Source organism: Mustela nivalis, assembly GCF_964662115.1.
Source record: "Mustela nivalis genome assembly, chromosome: 6".
NCBI lineage: Eukaryota > Metazoa > Chordata > Mammalia > Carnivora > Mustelidae > Mustela > Mustela nivalis.
The window spans coordinates 85,526,400-85,534,738 of record NC_139025.1 but is presented as its reverse complement, the minus strand read 5'-3'; positions in this window follow the sequence as shown (position 1 = coordinate 85,534,738).

Here is an 8,339-nt window from a genome sequence, read left to right as displayed (position 1 = left end):
CAGGGCTGCGGGGGGATTGCCCTTCCAATCTCTGGCACAGCCTCAGCCCCAAGACCTGCCTCAAGTGCCCCTCCAGCTGCCCCAGACTGTGGGTCTCCTGGGCCCCAGGAGCCCTGGCCCGCAGCACCCTCCCCCACAGACAGGGTGACGACATTGTTGTTCTTATACGGGGCCTTCCGCCTGGAGTTCCGGCTCCGCTAAATGGTGGGAATGAGGGTCCCAGGGACAAAGCCAGCCTGGTTCCCGCAGTCACCTCAGAATGGACGGAATCCCCATTGTGTGCGGGCGCCCTGTGCCCGCCCTCCCCTTGCCCGCGCCGGACATGCCAACAAACAGCTCATTGAGTCCGGGGGAGGGGCCCGGGAGACAACAATGTCCCCCAGCGGGCCAGGGCAGTGAGCTCAGCTGGAGGTGGGGGCTGCCATGGAGGCCGGAGGGCGATGATCTCAGCCTGGGGAGGGACGGCCCATGCGACAGGCTGACCTGAGCCTGGCCTCCCCGGTGAGGCTGAGAAGGGCCGAGCAGGGCTGGCCTCACCCCAGCTGCCCCACCCCCGAGCTGGGAACTGACCCGGGCTTCCCATGCTTAAATAGCCCCAGCCCAGGGTGCCAAGCAGGCAAGGGGCCCACGAGACCCTGCAGAGCCACCCCAGATCCAAGAGGCTGGGGGACCCTACCTCTAGCAGTGGCATTCCAGAAGCCCCTGAGTGAGGCCCAGTCCAAACAGAGCCCTCCCTGCCACCAGGCCACACTGACCACAGCCGGACTTTTGGATCAATAAGCAGATGTGATTGTTATAACCAGTACTATCTAAAGAGCAGGCTCAGCCTGGAGAGGGGGTGAGGATCCAATCCCTGGAGGTATTCAAGCTCTTGGTTACAGAATATGGGGTTGGTCTAGATGGCCTTGAGAGCCCACCTCACCCTGAGCTTCTTGAAACACCTATGGATTCCCTTTGTGGGTTCCAGGCCTGAGGTTAGACGAACCTGGGCCTGATCCAACCCTTCATCCTCTGATCTAGGCGAGTCTGGGCTTCCAGGCAAGGTCTCGGGCCTCTGAGAGAAAAGGGAGGAAGTGGGGAGAACTGGCAGGGGAAGTGGCATGGCCAGAGCGGCTTCGGCTCTCCATATCAGAGCTGGGGAGCCCTAATGCTGGTCCTGCTTGCAGGGCTCTATCTGGAAAGCTGAGGCTGAGAAGAGAAAGCAGATGCTGGGCTTGGGGCCCCTCCTAGCAGGTGATCAGGGGTCTGGCATTCTTAGGTGGCCAGCCATCTCAGGGGCAGGACCCTGGCATCCGTATACACCTGACTACGAGCCAGATGTGCAGAAAGACTCCTATCGCCTCTGGCGTGCCCTTTGTCCCTCGCCACTCTAGACCACCTTGCAGACCTCCTCGGCTCAAAAACCCACAGGCTCCTGACTGCCTCTCAGTCAAGTCCAAATTTGCCTGCTGGGTCCCCAAACCCTAGCTATCTAACCTCATGTCCCACCCTCCCCGTGTGAAATCTGTTCCAGCTTTACCTACTTCATTTTCCCCCTGATTCTTTTCCTCTCTCCATTCTCCCTACCAGGAATGCCCCTTCTTCTCTAAGTTCCACTCTTTTTCTTCATCCAGGCCCTCCCACAAAGCCTCTTTTGACCCCTAAAGCCCCGTTCCCTCTCTCAACCCTGGTTCCAAAGGTCATCACATTTCCTCTTCATGGACCTTGATTTCATCTCCACATCCCATCACATCAGGAGCGAAGTGTGATGCTCCTTTTGGCCTTGCGGACCTTAGTCCCATGCTAGGCACATGGTAGAACGCGTCGACAATTGGCTGACAGTTGGATCCACACTCTGCACATACATGTGGCCCCAAGAAGGCTAGACTTGGGGCATACACATCTTTTGCCTGCATTCTCTTCTTCTGATGGCAATTGATGGATTTGTCTTCCATCTCCCCAGCTTCCTGTCTACCTGGAGAGGGCTTCGGTAATAAGGGTAGGGGAGGAAGCCACTTGGGAGAGGAGGGGAAGCAAGGGGCGGGGGGGAGTTGGTCACAGGGAGACACAGAGATTTTGGTGGCAGAATGCTCCAATAAAAGGAGTATTCGTGCTGCCGAGCAAGACTTAGGAGAGTGGGGTGAGTGGACACAGTAGAGGGTCAAAGCCTGCCTGTTTCTAAATGTATAGAGTAACTGAGACTATTACTGAAATTCCTGGTGTTGGAGAGGCTGAGTATTCACTCTTGCTCTGGAAATTCTCTATGAGCTCCCAGACCTGAAATTCAGCCTGCCCCTTTGCCTCAAAGTTCTTGTGGCTGGACAGTTCCGTAGGGCTTGTTTTTCTGAGAGTGGCGGCCAGACGGCTGGGGGCAGGAGAAGCAATGTGACATTGGCTCACAGCGGCCTCAGCTTGTCCAGAAAACTCCTTGGGGCTCTGGTTCTGGTGCCTCCCAGGCCTCTCTGGACTTATTCCCTGGGGAGAGTCTGAACACATACATTCTCTGGGCTGGAGGTTCTTTGCTAATTACAGGCAAGGCAAGTTATTCATTAGCAAGCATCAACATGCAATTCTCATCAACTCCAGGGGAGAGTTCAACCTGGCTGAACAACTGGGATACGTAGTGTAGACACTGTCACAGGAAGTTCTCCCATATGTCTAACCTAAATCCTTCTTGCCACAACTGAAGCCCGTTTCCTCTCATTCCGACCATGGTGGGAGAAGGAGACAGCCGGTCACCATCCTTTGCTTCAGACCCCTCACCTCCTTGACCATGGCAGTTAGATTCTCCCTCAGCCTTCTCCAGGAATCAATGCCCCTGCCCACTCAGGCAGCTGCTCAGAGTTGGCGCCTATCCCTGATGTCTTTCTCTATGAGAGTATTTGGGAAACACAGCACTTCCTGGTTCAGGCCTGACCCTTTCTTCCAGGGAGGTTGTCCCAGTAGCCCCCACTCCCAGGTTCCTGGGGCTGCCTATCCCCTATCTCTTGCTTGCTTCAAGTCCTGGGTGGCAGCTGGGATCAGAGATCAGAAGCCATGTGGAGAAATGAGAGGTCAGAGTTCCTTCCAGGAGATGAGCTGTTGCTCAGTGGAGGAAGGCGAAGGGCACCCAGGAACCTGGGAAACCCAGGGACAACACTGAGCCTGGATGCTAATAGAAGGCCAGAGCCAGAAGAGGGGATGAGTGTTGGGTGGGGGTGCGGCTGGGGAGAGCTTCCCACCTGTCAACAGAGAAGAGAGGTTTCAGAGACAAGTGACCTGTGTGCTGGGGAGGGACCGTGGAGGCTAGCCAACCAGGGTGGAGTGAAGAGGCTCCTACAGAGGAAGAAAACCGCAGCTAAGGAAGCCGGCCCAAGATCTAGGGCCCAGTGGGTGCCTAAACCTTTGCTTTCAGGCTCTGTCCCGACTCCCTAGGTCCTCCTGCACAAGCTGGCAGAAGGTTCTCTCTTAGTCCCATCACTCTGAGCAATGTCTTTGCCCTATACCTTGTCCTGTAGCCCTGTGATCCACCTCTCAGAGTTTCCATGCCCTGAGGGATCTGGGCAGGGGGCAAGGGCAGGATGGGGCTTGGCCTATAGCCAGAGGGTCTCCACGAAGAGGCCTCCCTGAGCCTCCCCCCAACCAGCGACCAGCGTCCCTGTTCATTTGCTAGGGTGGGGACAGGAAGGAGCTAGGGAAGGGGAAGCCTGGGGCTCTGGGAAAGTTGCCGTGGAGGCGACCATAAACCCCGGACTCCTCTGTGTCTGGAAATACCCGTTGCATGGCTCCTGGCCCTGGCTTTCCAGGCATCCCCTCCCTGGGTTTGGCAAATGAAGCTGGAGCAGCTGCTGGGTCACCACCAGTGAGGACCCTTGCCTCCAGCCAGGAGGTTTCCACCCTGCCCCTCCTTTCCTCTTGATCAGCACACAGGAGGCCTGGGGAAAGCTTCCTTCTGTTACAGTTAAAAGGGGCTTCTCAGGTCAGGGGCCCTCAGCTTCTCCTCTCTTGAGCCCATTGTCTCTGCAGGCCAAAGTGTTCTCCTTGAGAAGGAGAGAGCCCTGTCCACATCATTTACCCCGGCTCTGTGTGTCACCTGCACTGGTCTTCCAAGAAGGCAAAGGAGACATCATATGAGGCTAGTCTCAGCCCTCATGCTCCATGGAAATCAGGGAGGTTGAAGGTGGGAGATGTTCCTGGTCTCACAAGGAGCCAGAGCAGACGCTCTGACTCATGGTCAATGATCTTACCCACTTGGACATGCATTCCTTGAGACACTGGGTCACCAATCATGAACCACCAGCGGACAGTCCAGTCTAGTCTGTGGACCACCCAGCTCACTTGGTGATGGGCAGAGGGCTGAGTCCCCTGAACTACCAGGAGCCTCAATGACCAGGGCAATTCAGAAGTGGACTTCTCCTTCCTCCTATACACCTCTGCTATGAAACACCACCAGGAAGGAGGAGGGCTGCCATCCTGAGACTTACACTTGGTCCTGGTAGTAGAGTCATGGGCACTTGGTTCATTCAACCTTCATCTCTTCTCCAAACCCATTCTCGAAGCTCCAGTCATCTCTCTCCAGCCAAGAACCTCATCACATCCTCTTCCCACAAAACACCCTTAGAATCAAGATTTTTCACAGGGTCCACCTCGTTTCCATGCCCTACCTGGCTTTCCTCCCTTATGACTGTTTCCTTTAAGCTCTCCTTTTTCCTTCCCTTCCTTTTGGATTTCATTTGGTGTCAGGGATCTCCCTTCTACCCCAAATCTTCCCCCTGGCTGTCAGAATGTCACCCGGGGGAAAGGAAATTAGTGTTTATTGGGCCCTGAGAATGTGTAATCACATACAGTCAGTCCCTTGGTCACCCTCCCACATTACTGTTATTATTATCCCCATTGCACAGATGCGAAAACCCAGGGGTTTAAATTACAAGCCCCAAGAGGGGCACCTGGCTGGCTCAGTCAGTAGAGTCTGTGACTCTTTTTTTTTTTTTTTTTTTTTTTTAAGATTTTTGTTTATTTGACAGAGAGAGTGAAAAATCACAAGCAGGCAGAGCAGCAGGCAGAGGGAGAAGCAGGCTCCCTACTGAGCAGAGAGCCTGCTGTGGGGCTCGATCCCAGGACCCTGAGATCATGACCTGAGCCAAAGGCAGAGGCCCAACCCACTGAGCCACCCAGGTACCACGAGCCTGTGACTCTTGATCTCTGGGTTGTGAGTTCGAGCCCCAGATGGGGTGTAGAGATTACTTAAAAATAAAACTTAAGGGCACCTGGATGGCTCAGTTGGTTAAGGGTCTGGCTCAGGTCACTATCTCAGGGTCAGTGAAATTGAGCCCTGCATGGGGAGAGCTGAGCCAGAGCCTGCTTGAGATTCTCTCTGCCCTGCCCCCCCAATTGTTTCAAAAAATAAATAAATAAATTACAACTCCGAGGCCCCAAGACTAGATGGCTGAGGAGTGCCAAAAGCCAAGTCCATTTTATGCTTATTCCCCACACTCAGCCAGAGCACACAATGGAGAGAGGCCCCATTCCAGCCTAAAGCTCCCCATCACTTGATCATGGGGGGTCTTCAAGACTCATTGCCTTCAAGACTCTTAGCGCCCATGCCCCAAGTCCTATCCTTTCTCCTCACAGGGGCTCTCACATCTTATCCCGAAACCCACAATTAGCACCCAAATGCGTCCCCAAGGCTACCACGAAGTCATCATCTTTTCTCTTCTACCAGCCTCAGGCCTGTCCTACGGGAAACCCACTCTGTTCCACGGGAAAGACCCAGAGCAGAGAGTTCCTTGTAGGGACTTGAGAAAGAGGTGAAGGAGGCCCCGCGGGGCACCGCCTGCCGAGCGGGAATCCCTGCCCTAACCGCTGGCGCCCCTCGAGGGGAGGGGTGAGGGCGGAGGTAGTTCTGCGGCGGCATCTGTCCCAGGCGGGCGGGAAGCTGCTGCATTAAATTGTAAAATCGATTTATTGACCGGCAGGTGCGAGCAGCGGCAGATGGAGAGTAGCGCTGCCGGGGCGCATCTGCGGGGAGCGGCGGCATCGATCCTGGCCCCCCTCCGAAACCGTCCGTCCCGGTCCTTTCTCGTCGGCTCGCTCCCAATTGCAGGGCCAAGGTCCGCGAGACTGCGGCGCCTGAGCGGCTAGGGTAGCTCGGCTCCCTTCTCCTCCCCCCTCTCCTGGCCGCAGGGCCCTGGGCTGCGCCCCCATGGCTGGCAGGCCCCTGCCAGCCCCACTGCCCCAGTTGGCACGCGGCGGGCCGAGCTGACGCGTGGCAGCGCCCTGCGGCAGATGAGGCACGCGCCGGCCTCATTTCAATGTGAATGGATCGAAAGGAGCAGCCATGTGGCAGCAACAGTTTGCAAATCTCCCCGCCTTCTGTGCAGCTCCCTGGCCGCGGCTCCCTGCACGTGGCCCCTTCTCCGCAGCGACCGCAGCGGCGCACCTCAAGGCTTAAGCGCCCCGCCCAAGCCGGGCCCGCTCCCCCGCCCATGACATGCCCGACGGGCTCTGCGGTCAGGCCTCCGCCACACTCCTACCTGGCTTCAATTTGCCCCGCCAAGAACCGGAGTCGGGGGTGGACGAAACCATGCTGTAAGCTTCGGAGCTGCGCCGCCGACTCGGGGTCGGGGGTAGCGGCGTGGGGGGCGAGTAGGCTACCCAACGGGGGAGGGGTCCCGAGGCTCTACGTGGCCCCCGTGGAATCCCCAATAAACCCGGGGTCAGCTTAGGGGCGCAACTGGAAGACAACCTTGGCGCTTTAGGGTCCCAGGTGAGGGTTCTGCCTGCTGGGGGGCTGCGTACAGGGGCCAGAAGAAGAGGACAAGAGAAGCAGAAGGCCCTGCATGGGAAGCTGTGGGCCTTGCATGAAGCCAGGCCTGGACCCTGCTCCGGCTCCTGACGTTGTCGGTGCCAGCAAGGATGAGGACCCACGGACTTTCAGAGGGCCCGCAGTCAGTCCAGGGGAGTCCCAGGCCGTTGAACCTTGCATACACGCTCCTTCTCCAGGGCATCGTGGAGCGTCTGCACAGGGGCAAGGTCAGCAGATGTCCAGATGGGTTCAAACCCCTTGTGATTTGCAGCCTCCGGAGGCCTCACAGTCTCCTGCTCTTGGCAGCCCTCAGGACACATGTTGGGTTCTTCTGGTCTCTAGTGGGAGAAAAAGGGAGGAGCCCCAGCTGTGGACACTTGCATTTCAGTTCTGGGCCAGCAGTGGGATCCTTTCTTGTTCAGCAAATGTGGGCAAAGAGGGACTCCAGTGGACTGGAGTGCGGGTGGGTACTCAGGGCCGAGGGAGGCATCTTAGTAGGATAATGAACTTCTGGGACAGAGGCCACGTGGCAAGAAGAGGCTTCATAAATGCCTTTTGATGGCTAGCAGAATTAAACCCTTTCCTCCTCAAAAAGGATTTCTAGGTCTCTGGGATCCCTTGCATTTTGTGTCTCTGAGAATAATAATAGTTTTGTCTGGTCCTTAACTGTTTGCAAAGTGCTTTTGGACCCATTAGTCAGGATGTGTGAGGTGGGTATTGAGCAAGAGGCATCCTGGAGGACTGGATGTCTCCCTTGAGAGGCAGGCAAGTGCCAGCGTCAGTAAAGAAGCGAGTTTTTATGAACTCCGAGGCTAGGATTTGGAGGTGGAAGCAGAGAGAACTAGGTGGGGATGGATGCCAGCTCAGAGGAGAGGGACACTCTTTGGCACCCTAGGCAGGTCTAGGTAGATTATTGGGCGGAGCGAGTGTGAGGAACCCACTAGTCAGGATCGCTGGGAGGCAAGCCCTGGGCCCCCCTCCCTCGGGCCTGGGGACTCCGCCTGCCCATAACCTACATTAACTCTGGAGCGCAGCCTGGGCCCATCTGCCGGCCCCCGCCCCACCTCGGTTCCCCACGCCAACCCGCTCGCGCCAGATGGTGGCTGGGAGGGGTGGCCGTGCGTGGGGGACCCCGGAGCCCATCTCCTCATCTCGCCCCTCCCCCAACCCACGCTCTCAACCTCTTGTTTCTCATCCTTCCCCCCAACCCTCCACCACCCCCAAGTCAAAAAAATCAGACCGTACTAGGCATAGGCAGCTGTTGTGCTGCACTGCCTCACTCCCCCCGGCCCCTCCCCGCGCTACGGCCTCCCCCGGGCCCGCGCCGCGTCCCTGCTCCCTCCCGCTTCGCGCCGATCTTATCGCTCGACGACAGCCATCGCTGTGCGGGCGGGCTGACAGCTGAAGCCACTGGGCCCCCGCCGCCCTCAGCGTCGCAGAGACAGAGAGATCCCCGGCACCCCCCGAGACTGGGAGAAGCCGGCCCTCCCCGGTCTAAGGCCTCCGGGGATCACGCCGGGTTCCGGGAAAGCAGCTGCACTGCAGCCGCTCGGAGAAGTGGGGCCACCCGGGGGAG